This window comes from Spermophilus citellus (assembly GCF_964194105.1).
Source record: "Spermophilus citellus genome assembly, chromosome: 12".
Lineage (NCBI taxonomy): Eukaryota > Metazoa > Chordata > Mammalia > Rodentia > Sciuridae > Spermophilus > Spermophilus citellus.
The window spans coordinates 109,465,374-109,478,046 of record NC_138198.1 but is presented as its reverse complement, the minus strand read 5'-3'; the positions used below and the strand labels follow the sequence as shown (position 1 = coordinate 109,478,046).

General features: G+C 38.0%; 1 protein-coding gene across 1 annotated transcript in view; it reads right to left on the bottom strand.

Annotated features, from left to right (window-relative positions):
• The window catches only part of DCC (DCC netrin 1 receptor), a gene marked incomplete at both ends in the record, with an annotated part of 1,098,829 nt that overhangs the window by 395,855 nt on the left and 690,301 nt on the right, over positions 1-12,673 (bottom strand). The window lies entirely within an intron of this gene.

The window sequence follows — 12,673 nt, the reverse complement described above, 5'->3', positions numbered from 1 at the left end:
AGATGGGGTAGAGAGAGAAGATGTGAGGGAAGGGGAGGGGGCATAGTAGGGGATAGGAAATGTATCAGAATACGACAGTTACTAATAGGGCATTATGTAAAATTGTAGATGTGTAACCGACGTGATTCTGCAATCTGCATTTGGGGTAAAATTGGGAGTTCATAACCCACTTCAATCTAATGTATGAAATATGATATGTCAAGAGCTTTGTAATGTTGTGAACAACCAATAAAAAAATAAAAAATAAAAATAAAAATAAATAAATTTCTAAGTCCAATTATTCATTCACAATTTCAGGGTAGTGACATTGTTTGGGATGCCATTTCTAGAGTAATGCTGAATATTACAGTTTTTACTTAACATTATCTTGCTAAGTTTTCTTAGTATCCAATCACAACTTCTAACTTCTTCTACTTCTTTTGTTCCCCAAATCTTGCTCTATAAACAAGGTGTGATAAAGAGGCTGGAGAGTGAATGACAAAACTATCCACAATATGTAAAGAGACGGTCGTGTTCTGCAGTCAGCACCAACCATGGTGATGCACCCCCCTGAGCACCTGCCTAGAGGTTACTGAAAACTCTACAATAACATGACAATGACAATGGCTATCGGATACTCATCCATGAAAATGGGGAAGACTGATAATGATGGTGGACATGTAAAACTCCAAAGAGAAAATTGATGGAGCTGGAACCCAAACTTTAAAATATATGAATCACATAATTTTCTACATCAAGTCTCATTCAACTTATCACATTTTAGGATGTTTTAATAATAAATAACCTGATCCAACACGGCCGCCGGCGAGGAAGCAGCGATTCCAATGTCTCCACATTAACGGGATCAGAAAGACCCATTGGAACAGCGGCAGTCTACCTACTGAGGAACTTCTAGCAAAATTCCGTGAAGAGGGGACCTGCCGGGAATTGGTAGGTTTATTAGAAGTGTCAGTTTGTCCCAGACAAGTGGATCTTGGCTGGCCACGCGGGCGCGGAGGTCCAGTCTCGCAGCCACCAGCTGCTTCAGAAAACGGCCGGAGGCCCCGAGCAGCATGGCCCGCCCAAACCCGCAGACGGCACCCGACACCTCGCCATCCCGAGAGTCCCCGCTCTCGCTCAGTGAATGGCCACTCCACCCGCCCAGATCTTACCCATGCGGCCGCAGCTGCCCGGCTCTACCGGCAGCACGGCGCAGCGAGAAGTGTCCCCACCTGGCCCAGCAGACAGCCCGTGCCCTCCCGGCTCTACTAACAGCCCCGCCCACCCGGCGAACGGCTCCCCCCCCCCCCAGACAGCGTGAAGGGAAATCTAACCAACCCTTTACGAAATAGCAAACTGGGAACTAAAACCAGAGATTGTGTCAGATCAGAGACAAGCCAGTTCCACCCCTCCCTTCGGACACTCCGGCAAGGAGCCAGGGGCCCACCATAGCAGAGAGGGGAAGTCACCAAAGTTCGGCCAAAGAGATTCCTTCCCAGCGGAATCTACTTTAGCAGGTGTGTGACTCCCACCCACACCAGATACAAACAACCAGGAAACTTCAAAATCTCTCCGTGGGCGTGACCCTAAGGGCCAAAGTACTCTGGACCCCCAACTCCCCCTATTGCCAGTGACGAGGGCGTGACTGTAGGGGCAGAGGGAAGCAGAGAAGACTCCCCACCCCCAACTCCCCCAACCACGAACTGAGAGGGTGTGACGGTAGGGGCGGAGGGAAACAGAGGACACTCCAGACCTCCAACTCCTCCTACCGTCAGCAGAGTGGTTGTGACTGTAGGGGCTGAGGGAAGTAGAGGGGATCCTCGACCCCCAACTCCTATTACCACCAGCAGCGACACCAGTGGTCTCAGCTGCCAGATTCCGAAGGTGTGCCCACCAAAGGGGTCCGGAAAAATTAAACAATTGACTCCCAGACCACAGCTCCACAGCACTGGGGCTTAGATGAATGACAACGAGAGTGCTCAGTAGTTAGGGAAATGGAACACTCGGTGGGGCTGAAAGTGTAACCAAATCCTTGGGGAACTGCCTCCGGTGAGCAGGACCTGGCTGGCTGGCAGGAGGAAGGGGAGGAGGGGCCGTAGAAGTGAAACGGCTCTGGACCAACAGGACTGAGAGACTCCCAGGAACCGCCTTACAGGGATTGCTGTTGACACATTGAGGGCAAAACTCAGCCCGGAGGGCACAGCTTTGCCTATGGGAAGAGATGAAAATGGATCTCTAAGACCTAATTTTATTTCCTATTTCATTTTAACTTTTTCTCTCCCTTTCCCCTCTCTCTCTCCCCTTCCAAGTTTTACGGCTCTTTCCATTCTCCTCTATGCTATCTATCTCCCTCTCCTTCTTTCCTTTCAAGAGCACCTACCTTCCCCTTCCCCCCAACTTTCATCCCAAGCATTACGTCATCCATTTCACGTAACTGTCTAAATACAAATAGGTGTGCGCCCTTCCCCCGTGCCTGCAAGGTAGCCAGACCTGCAACCCACCAGCAGGTCAGGCCCAGCAACCTGGGAGTGCCAGAGCCGCCCCACGCGCCTGCAAGGTAGGCGCACCTGCTACCAACCAGCAGAACAGGCCCAGCGGCCTGCCAATGTGGTAGGCACAGCGCCCCAATTGGAGGAGGAACAGAGCCCCTGGGAGACTTTGCAACTATACAAGAGTAATACAAATATATAGGGGGAAAATTCAACAACACAACAGTCTCAGTAAGCAGAAAGAAACACGAACAGTATGAAGAGACAAGGAAAGAAAGGACCACAATCAATGCAGGTCAACTCAACTTTAGAAGAGGTAATTACTGCAGCAGATGGAATGTCAGATAAAGAATTCAGGAGATACATGCTTCAGATGATCTGGAGTCTCAAGGAAGACATTAGACAACAAAATCAGACAATGAAAGATCTCTTCAACAATGAAATACACAAACAAATCCAGGAAGCAAAAGATCAACTATACAGGGAGATAGAAGTTATAAAAAAACAAACAAACAGAAATCCTAGAAAGGCAGGAAGCAATAAACCAACTTAAAAACTCAATTGAGAATACTACCAACAGAGTAGAACACTTAGAAGATAGAACATCAGACAATGAAGACAAAGTATTTCAACTTGAAAAGAACATAGACAGCTGAGCAAGACTGTTAAGGAACCATGAGCAGAACATCCAAGAGATATGGAATAACATAAAGAGACCAAACTTAAGAGTCATTGGGATACAGGAAGGCATGGAGGTCCATACCAAAGGAATAAACAATCTATTCAATGAAATAATACGAGAAAACATCCCAGACTTGAAGAATGAGACAGAATCCCAAATCCTAGAAGCTTACAGGACGCCGAATGTGCATAATCATAATAGGTCCACACCTAGACACATTATAATGAAGATGCCCAACATACAGAATAAGGAGAGAATTTTAAAAGCTACAAGAGAAAGGAAACAGATTACATTTAGGGGTAAACCAATCAGGATAACAGCTGATCTCTCAACACAGACTTTGAAAGCTAGGAGATCCTGGAATAACATATTTCAAACACTGAAAGAAAATGGGTTCCAACCAAGAATTGTGTAAACAGCAAAATTGAGCTTCAAGAATGAAGATGAAATTAAAACCTTCCATGATAAACAAAAGTTAAAAGAATTTGCAGCTAGAAAACCATCTCTCCAAAAAATCCTCAGCAAAACATTACAGGAAGAGGAAATGGAAAATAACAATGAAAACCAACAGTGGGAGGTAGACAGTAAAGGGGGTAAAATAATCAAAGAGGAAAACAAACCATATTCAGTAACATAAATAAACAAATATGGCTGGAAGGATAAACCATATCTCAATAATAACCCTAAATGTTAATGGCTTAAACTCACCAATTAAGAGACACAGGCTAGTAGAATGGATCACAAAACATGACCCAACAATATGCTGCCTACAGGAGACACATTTGATAGAAAAAACATACATAGATTGAAGGTGAAAGGTTGGGAAAAATCATATCACTCATATGGACTTCGGAAACAAGCAGGAGTGTCCATACTCATATCAAATAAAATAGATTTCAAGCCAAAGTTAATCAAAAGGGATAAAGAGGGACACTACATACTGCTCAAGGGAACCATACACCAACAAGACATAACAATCATAAATATATATGCCCCAAACAATGGTGCAGCTATGTTCATCAAACAAACTCTTCTCAAGTTCAAGAGTCTAATAGACCACCATACAATAATCATGGGAGACTTCAACACACCTCTCTCACCACTGGACAGATCTTCCAAGCAAAAGTTGAATAAGGAAACTGTAGAACTCAATAACACAATTAACAGCCTAGACTTAATTGACATATATAGAATATACCACCCAACATCAAGCAGTTACACTTTTTTCTCAGCAGCACATGGATCCTTCTCAAAAATAGATCATATATTATGTCACAGGGCAACTCTTAGACAATATAAAGGAGTAGAGATAATGCCATGCATCTTATCTGATCATAATGGAATGAAACTGAAAATCAACGATAAAAGAAGGAAGGAAAAATCATGCATCACTTGGAGAATGAACAATAGGTTACTGAATGATCAATGGGTTATAGAAGACATCAGGGAGGAAATTAAAAAATTCTTAGAGATAAATGAAAACACAGACACAACATATCGGAATCTATGGGACACAGTGAAAGCAGTTCTAAGAGGAAAATTCATTGCATGGAGTTCATTCCTTGAAAAAAGAAAAAAAACAACAAATAAATGATCTCATACTTCATCTCAAAATCCTAGAAAAAGAAGAGCAAAACAACAGCAAAAGAAGTAGAAGGCAAGAAATAATTAAAATCAGAGCTGAAATTAATGAAATTGAAACAAAAGAAACAATTGAAAAAAAATGATAAAACTAAAAGTTGGTTCTTTGAAAAAATAAATAAGATCGACAGACCCTTAGCCATGCTAACGAAGAGAAGAAGAGAGAGAACTCAAATTACTAGCATACAGGATGAAAAAGGCAATATCACAACAGACACTTCAGAAATACAGAAGATAATCAGAAATTATTTTGAATCCTTATACTCCAATAAAATAGAAGATAGTGAAGGCATCGATAAATTTCTTAAGTCATATGATCTGCCCAGATTGAGACAGGAAGATATAGACAACCTAAACAGACCAATATCAATTGAGGAAATAGAAGAAACCATCAAAAGATTACCAACTAAGAAAAGCCCAGGACCGGATGGGTATACAGCAGAGTTTTACAAAACCTTTAAAGAGGAACTAATACCAATACTTTTCAAGCTATTTCAGGAAATAGAAAAAGAGGGAGAACTTCCAAATTCATTCTACGAGGCCAACATCACCCTGATTCCTAAACCAGACAAAGATACTTCAAAGAAAGAAAACTACAGACCTATATCTCTAATGAACCTAGACGTAAAAATCCTCAATAAAATTCTGGCGAATCGGATACAAAATCATATCAAAAAAATTGTACATCATGATCAAGTAGGATTCATCCCTGGGATGCAAGGCTGGTTCAATATACGGAAATCAATAAATGTTATCCACCACATCAATAGACTTAAAAATAAGAACCATATGATCATCTCGATAGATGTGGAAAAAGCATTTGACAAAGTACAGCATCCCTTTTTGTTCAAAACTCTCGAAAAAATAGGGATAACAGGAACATACCTCAACATTGTAAAAGCAATCTACGCTAAGCCCCAGGCTAGCATCATTCTGAATGGAGAAAAATTGAAGGCATTCCCTCTAAATTCTGAAACAAGACAGGGATGCCCTCTCTCACCACTTCTGTTCAACATAGTTCTCGAAACACTGGCCAGAGCAATTAAACAGACGAAAGAAATTAAAGGCATAAAAATAGGAAAAGAAGAACTTAAATTATCACTATTTGCAGATGACATGATTCTATACCTAGCAGACCCAAAAGGGTCTACAAAGAAACTATTAGAGCTAATAAATGAATTCAGCAAAGTGGCAGGATATAAAATCAACACGCATAAATCAAAGGCATTCCTGTATATCAGCGACAAACCCTCTGAAATGGAAATGAGGACAACCACTCCATTCATAATATCCTCAAAAACAATAAAATACTTGGGAATCAACCTAACAAAAGAGGTAAAAGACTTATACAATGAAAACTACAGAACCCTAAAGAGAGAAATTGAAGAAGATCTTAGAAGATGGAAAAATATACCCTGTTCATGGATAGGCAGAACTAACATCATCAAAATGGCGATATTACCAAAAGTTCTCTATAGGTTTAATGCAATGCCAATCAAAATCCCAATGGCATTTCTTGTAGAAATAGAGAAAGCAATCATGAAATTCATATGTAAAAATAAAAGACCCAGAATAGCAAAAACAATGCTAAGCAGGAAGTGTGAATCAGGTGGTATAGTGATACCAGATTTCAATCTATACTACAGAGCAATAGTAACAAAAACAGCATGGTATTGGTACCAATACAGGCGGGTGGACCAATGGTACAGAATAGAGGACACAGAAACTAACCCACAAAACTACAACTTTCTTATATTTGATAAAGGGGCTAAAAGCATGCAATGGAGGAAGGATAGCATCTTCAACTAATGGTGCTCGGAAAACTGGAAATCCATATGCAACAAAATGAAACTGAATCCCTTTCTCTCGCCATGCACAAAAGTTAACTCAAAATGGATCAAGGAGCTTGATATCAAACCAGAGACAAGGCATCTGATAGAAGAAAAAGTTGGCTACGACCTACACACTGTGGGGTCGGGCTCCAAATTCCTCAATAGGACACCCATAGCACAAGAATTAATATCTAGAATCAACAAATGGGACTTGCTCAAACTAAAAAGTTTTTTCTCAGCAAAAGAAACAATAAGAGAGGTAAATAGGGAGCCAACATCATGGGAACAAATTTTTACTCCTCACACTTCAGATAGAGCCCTAATATCCAGAGTATACAAAGAACTCAAAAAATTAGACAATAAGATAACAAATAACCCAATCAACAAATGGGCCAAGGACCTAAACAGACACTTCTCAATCAACAAGTATATGAAAAAATGCTCACCATCGCTAGCAGTCAGAGAAATGCAAATCAAAACCACCCTAAGATATCATCTCACTCCAGTAAGATTGGCAGCCATTAAGAAGTCAAACAACAAGTGCTGGCGAGGATGTGGGGAAAAGGGTACACTTGTACATTGTTGGTGGGACTGCAAATTGGTGCAACCAATTTGGAAAGCAATATGGAGATTTCTTGGAAAGCTGGCAATGGAACCACCATTTGATCCAGCTATTCCCCTTCTGGGTCTATTCCCTAAAGACCTAAAAACAGCATGCTACAGGGACACTGCTACATCGATGTTCATAGCAGTACAATTCACAATAGCAAGACTGTGGAAGCAACCTAGATGCCCTTCAATAGACGAATGAATAAAAAAAAAATGTGGCATTTATACACAATGGAGTATTACTCTGCATTAAAAAATGACAAAATTATAGAATTTGGAGGGAAATGGATGGCATTAGAGCAGATTATGCTAAGTGAAGCTAGCCAATCCCTAAAAAACAAATGCCAAATGTCCTCTTTGATATAAGGAGAGTAACTAAGAACAGAGTAGGGAAGAAGAGCATGAGAAGATGACTAACATTAAACAGGGATGAGAGGTGGGAGGGACAGGGAGAGAGAAGGGAAATTGCTTGGAAATGGAAGGAGACCCTCAGGGTTATACAAAGTTATATACAAGAGGAAGTGAGGGAAAAGGGAAAAATAATACAAGGGGGAGAAATGAATTACAGTAGAGGGGGTAGAGAGAGAAGAGAGGAGGGGAGGGGAGGGGGGATAGTAGAGGATAGGAAAGGCAGCAGAATACAACAGACACTAGTATGGCAATATGTAAATCAGTGGAAGTGTAACTGATGTGACTCTGCAATCTGTATACGGGGTAAAAATGGGAGTTCATAACCCACTTGAATCAAAGTGTGAAATATGATATATGAAGAACTATGTAATGTTTTGAACAACCAATAAAAAAATTAAAAAAAATAATAAATAACCTGACAGTCAAAATCTGTGTTGTCTGGGGTCTTCTGAGGGCTTTAATTTCTACAAGAGTGTCTCTGATCCCTAGCTCTGTCTAGGCTTCCTGAGCAGACATGGTCTGGTGTTTAAGGCTAGGATATAAGTATGGATGCCTTGCTCAGTCTTGAGCTTCCTGCTGGTGATCTGGGCCAGGACACATCCTGAAGGAGGAAATACCTAAGAAGAAAGCAAGAATGATAAAATGAGAACATGTACTAATCATTGGATTTATTGGGCTTTAGAAGAAAGAAGGACTTATACCTATGTCAAGAAGACTACAAGTAACTCTCTGCCCAATATGATTATATTCACTGAAAATACACTGGTCTCTATATTTGTAAAAAGCTTAGGGATCACTCAGGAGGCACAGCATAAGCACACCATAATATCCTTCTCATCATGCTAAAAATAATACACTGTAATAAGCCCTTATTCTCAATAGAACGGAGCACAGAGGAATGAAAAACAAATTCTGCCTCACTGAGTCTGGGGAGGGATTCATGGATGGTTTGTCATTTAAAATGAGACAATAAAGATAAGTAGACTTCTACCTGATGGACAAGGAGAGAGGAAAAATAATAGCAACCCATCATGTGGGTGCATTAACACTGTAAATTTGTAATTTGGTAAGAGGCAGTGAAGTGACTCAATTTGTCAGAGAGATCTAATTACTAATCTGGACTCTCTTCATACTAGTCATGGTTTTACCTCTATAAGAGGCACAATGATATTTACTTTATAGAATTGTTTTGATTGTTAAATGAGATAATAGACCTAAAGTGCTTAGCGTGTTGCCTGATATGTATAAAGAAGTGAACTGACAGATCCCCATTAATGCAAGCACCAAAATACTTCAGAAAATTCAACAGATGATAATGTGTTCAGAATTAGTAATACTATTTCTGAAAATCTTCCCAAAAGAATAAATGTAAACTTTGAGAATATACACAACATGGATCAGCATAGCAAAAACAACTGAAAACTATCTAAATGTACAAAATTGTGTGAAAGCCAAGAATGGTATGGGATAGTCACCTAAGTGATGTTCCTTTTGGCATGGCATATAAAATTCTATTCATAGAATGACATACTTTGGGAAAACACTTTGGGTAAACTGTTAATATGATTAAGGTAGTATTTGACACATGTATAATATGATTGAAATAATGTAAAAATACAAATAGAAAGTGGCTGGGAAAAATATTGCCCATTGAAAGTGATTATGAAGACAATAATGGTAATTATGTTACTTTCATATATTATTGGGTGCCTTCTTTTTTGTCTTTGCTTGATTGAAAAGAGGCTGTACAATATGCCCTGTATTTATAATAAATACTGATGGAGCTTTTGAAATGTGCCAACTGGTATAGTAATTGTCTCACCATTGCTTAGGTATCTCTGATGATGTTCAATAACTCCTCTCAGAGATGCTAAAAAGAAGTGTTTGGTCTGCAGACCAAACCTGTTTGTAGGCCACGAGACAGGATTTTTTCAGTTTATATTTTTAGATGGTTGGGGGAAAAGTCAAACAAAAAATAATATCCCATGACATGTGACAATTATACACAATTCAAATTTCAGTGTCCATTAATAATATTTTATTGAAACACAAGCATGTGAATTCATTAACATAATTTCTATGATTGCATTTGACTCCAAACTGCAGAGCAGAGAGAGTAGTTATGATGGGACAATATGACCTGGAAAATTCAAAATATTCTCTATCTGGCCCTTATAGAAAAAGTTTGCTGACCTATGTAGTAAAGGAAATCTTTAATTGAAAGTGTTTGAATTTGAGTATCCCTAATTCGGTCTTCAGAGTCCTTTAAGCCTGAAGGTTCTCTATTCTCCAATTGCTGTCTGCATATAAGGAACAGATGAGAAATCATCAATTTTGAAACAACAGTACAAATTGGACAGAGACCCTGAACATGCAGCATCAAAGAGATTGGCAATAAGGGAACAGCAAGGGTAGGGTGGGGGCGGGGCATAAAGAAGGCTGGAGAAAGAGTAGCTAAAATAGATCTTGATCCTAAAGTCCTATTCTAATCCATTCTCCTCACTTTACTTCTCATTAGAGCTTAGCAAGGGCAGTTTTAGCCGGAGCCAAATGGAACTGGTTGCTTTCATAGGTCAAAACTCATGGCATATTGGCAATTTCATAAAGTGCAAGTAAGCTTTGGGGACAATACTGCCATTTTTTACTAAAGCAATCCAGCCAAACTAACTCTTGATTTAGAAATAGATTAAATTATCTCATATAAGCAAATTTTAATAAAACTTGGATGTTTTAGATTAAAAATTTTAAAAATGCTTAGTATTCCAAAGCTCAGCTCAGAATCTTCCTTTTTGACATTTGACGGATTTACATTTGCATTTTACTGGGTTTTCATTGATTATAACTTTCCATTTAAAAAATAGTTCAATGTGAATTTAGTTATTTAAAAGTTCACTTGATGGGCTGCTTGAAAAACCAAACTACTCTGGTCTCAAGAGTAAAGAAATTTTATTTTACTTGTTCAAAACTAAGTTAATATGGGAGCCCTGCCCTTTAAGTCTAGACAAAGGAATTGGGGAGATGGGTGAGATAAATGTGTAATTTTTTAGAAAAGGTTAGCAATATATATTACAAATCAAAAAAAGGTGAGAAATCTGACATTGAAATTGAAGCAAAGTCTCAGAACAAAGCAGGAGAAATACATGATTTTGAGTAGGATATAAAGCAACCTCCTTTGTTCTAAATGATTTTTAATAATTCCCAATCTCAATCCCATGAGGAATTCCATGATTTATGTGAAAAATTCAATAATGAATAGTTGGAACTGTGTATAGCCCATTAGAAAAAACAATGACCCTATCCTAGGTAAAACAAATGACCCTATCCTAGGTAAAATCCAGACCAACAAAACCACTTAACTAATGTTTGAGGCATTCCACATCTTGCAAATAGGACTGGATTTTAAATGTTTAGTGAGTTATAAGTAAGCTGAATATAACATTGCCTCACAGGTTCTTTCAGCTCATGATGAGGACAGATAGACCCAACAGTTAATCATCAACTCTGAATTGTTTTGCCTTCTAAAGAAGAATTTGTTCCTGGTTCATTCTTTTTACGTCTCTTTACAGAATCATAACATATATTCCTGAAATTACTGGTAAAAAAATAAAAACTATTATAACAGAATAAGGATCAGTAAGAAAAGCATTTTTATGAAAGACAAATTTTAATCACAACATTATAACACCTCATAATGGTATTTTAGCAAGTAGGAAATAATTTCAATTTCAAGTTGGTGTTCTATTTAATGCTAGTAAAAGCTATATGTACATACTAAATGATGGGAATTCTAATAGATATTTTTATCATCAAGGAATCCTTATCATTTTTATATACAAAATACTTATGTAAACATTTGTAACTCAAATGTTATTTTAACTAAGAAAATGAAACCATTATACTGTTTAGATTTTTTACAACCAAGGGTAGAACTGTAACACTGGTAAGGGTGAATTATATCTAAGAGCAAAACTGAATGGTTCAGTTTTGAAATTGGATTTAAAAATCTGCCCTGTGGTCATTTAATTAAATTAGGTTACTATCCCTTTCTATTCTCTCTCACTTTTCTGTCCGCACTACTATATCACTACTATATAGGAACATACCCCCCCCCACACACATGCATACACACACACGTGTATGCCAACTTTAATAATCTAGATATAATATGCAAAATTTTCATTTTTTTATTCCTTCATAAATATCCAGGTCTATGTGAAAATATTTTAGATATCAATTGTGGAAATATTGCCTTTTATTTCTACTTATTTTATGTCTGTTTGTTTTCATGTATGTGTATGTATATATATATATATATATATATATATATATATATATATATATATTTTTTTTTTTTTTTTTTTTGGTTAGGATGGAAAGATTCCAGTTGATCTCTTACACCTCAGAAAACTACCCTTTTTTTTTTTTACAACCAGTGGATTAGTTGGTTCTAAAGTTCCTGCAACAAATTATTCATTTAATAATACCACTCCATAAAAAGTGTGATTTTTCTCTTGAAAAGTCTATTTTCTTCAAATCACTGGTTATCTAATAAACATAAGTAATTTTTAAATAAGAAAAGCCTAAAAATTCTAATGCATTTTTGGAGTAGGGTAAACATTAACAACTCACTGCTAACAGGAGCTTTCAAGGATTTGGGTGTTAACATGGATGGCAGTAGGTTTTCCTTCCAACGTTATAAGTAATAATTGCATTTGGACATATTTCTTTCATCAAATGTATAAAAATTTCTTCATCTTTATTCTATTTGGCCCAAAATAAATGAACTGGTTTATTTTTATAAATTTGTGAATCCAACCATAAACGTAATCAAGGTGCACAGAAATCTATAGACCTGGCCTTGTCTTTCAAAGTGATTTGAAGTCCTGAGCTATGTGGGAGCAATTCATTCTAGTGTGGCTGATCTGCATGTAAATAATATATCACTCCAGTTAGCAGAAGAATATATTCTGCTGGTTCTCTTGTGGACCCAGTGGCTTGGTATGTGCAATATATAACATGCCTCACTTTTT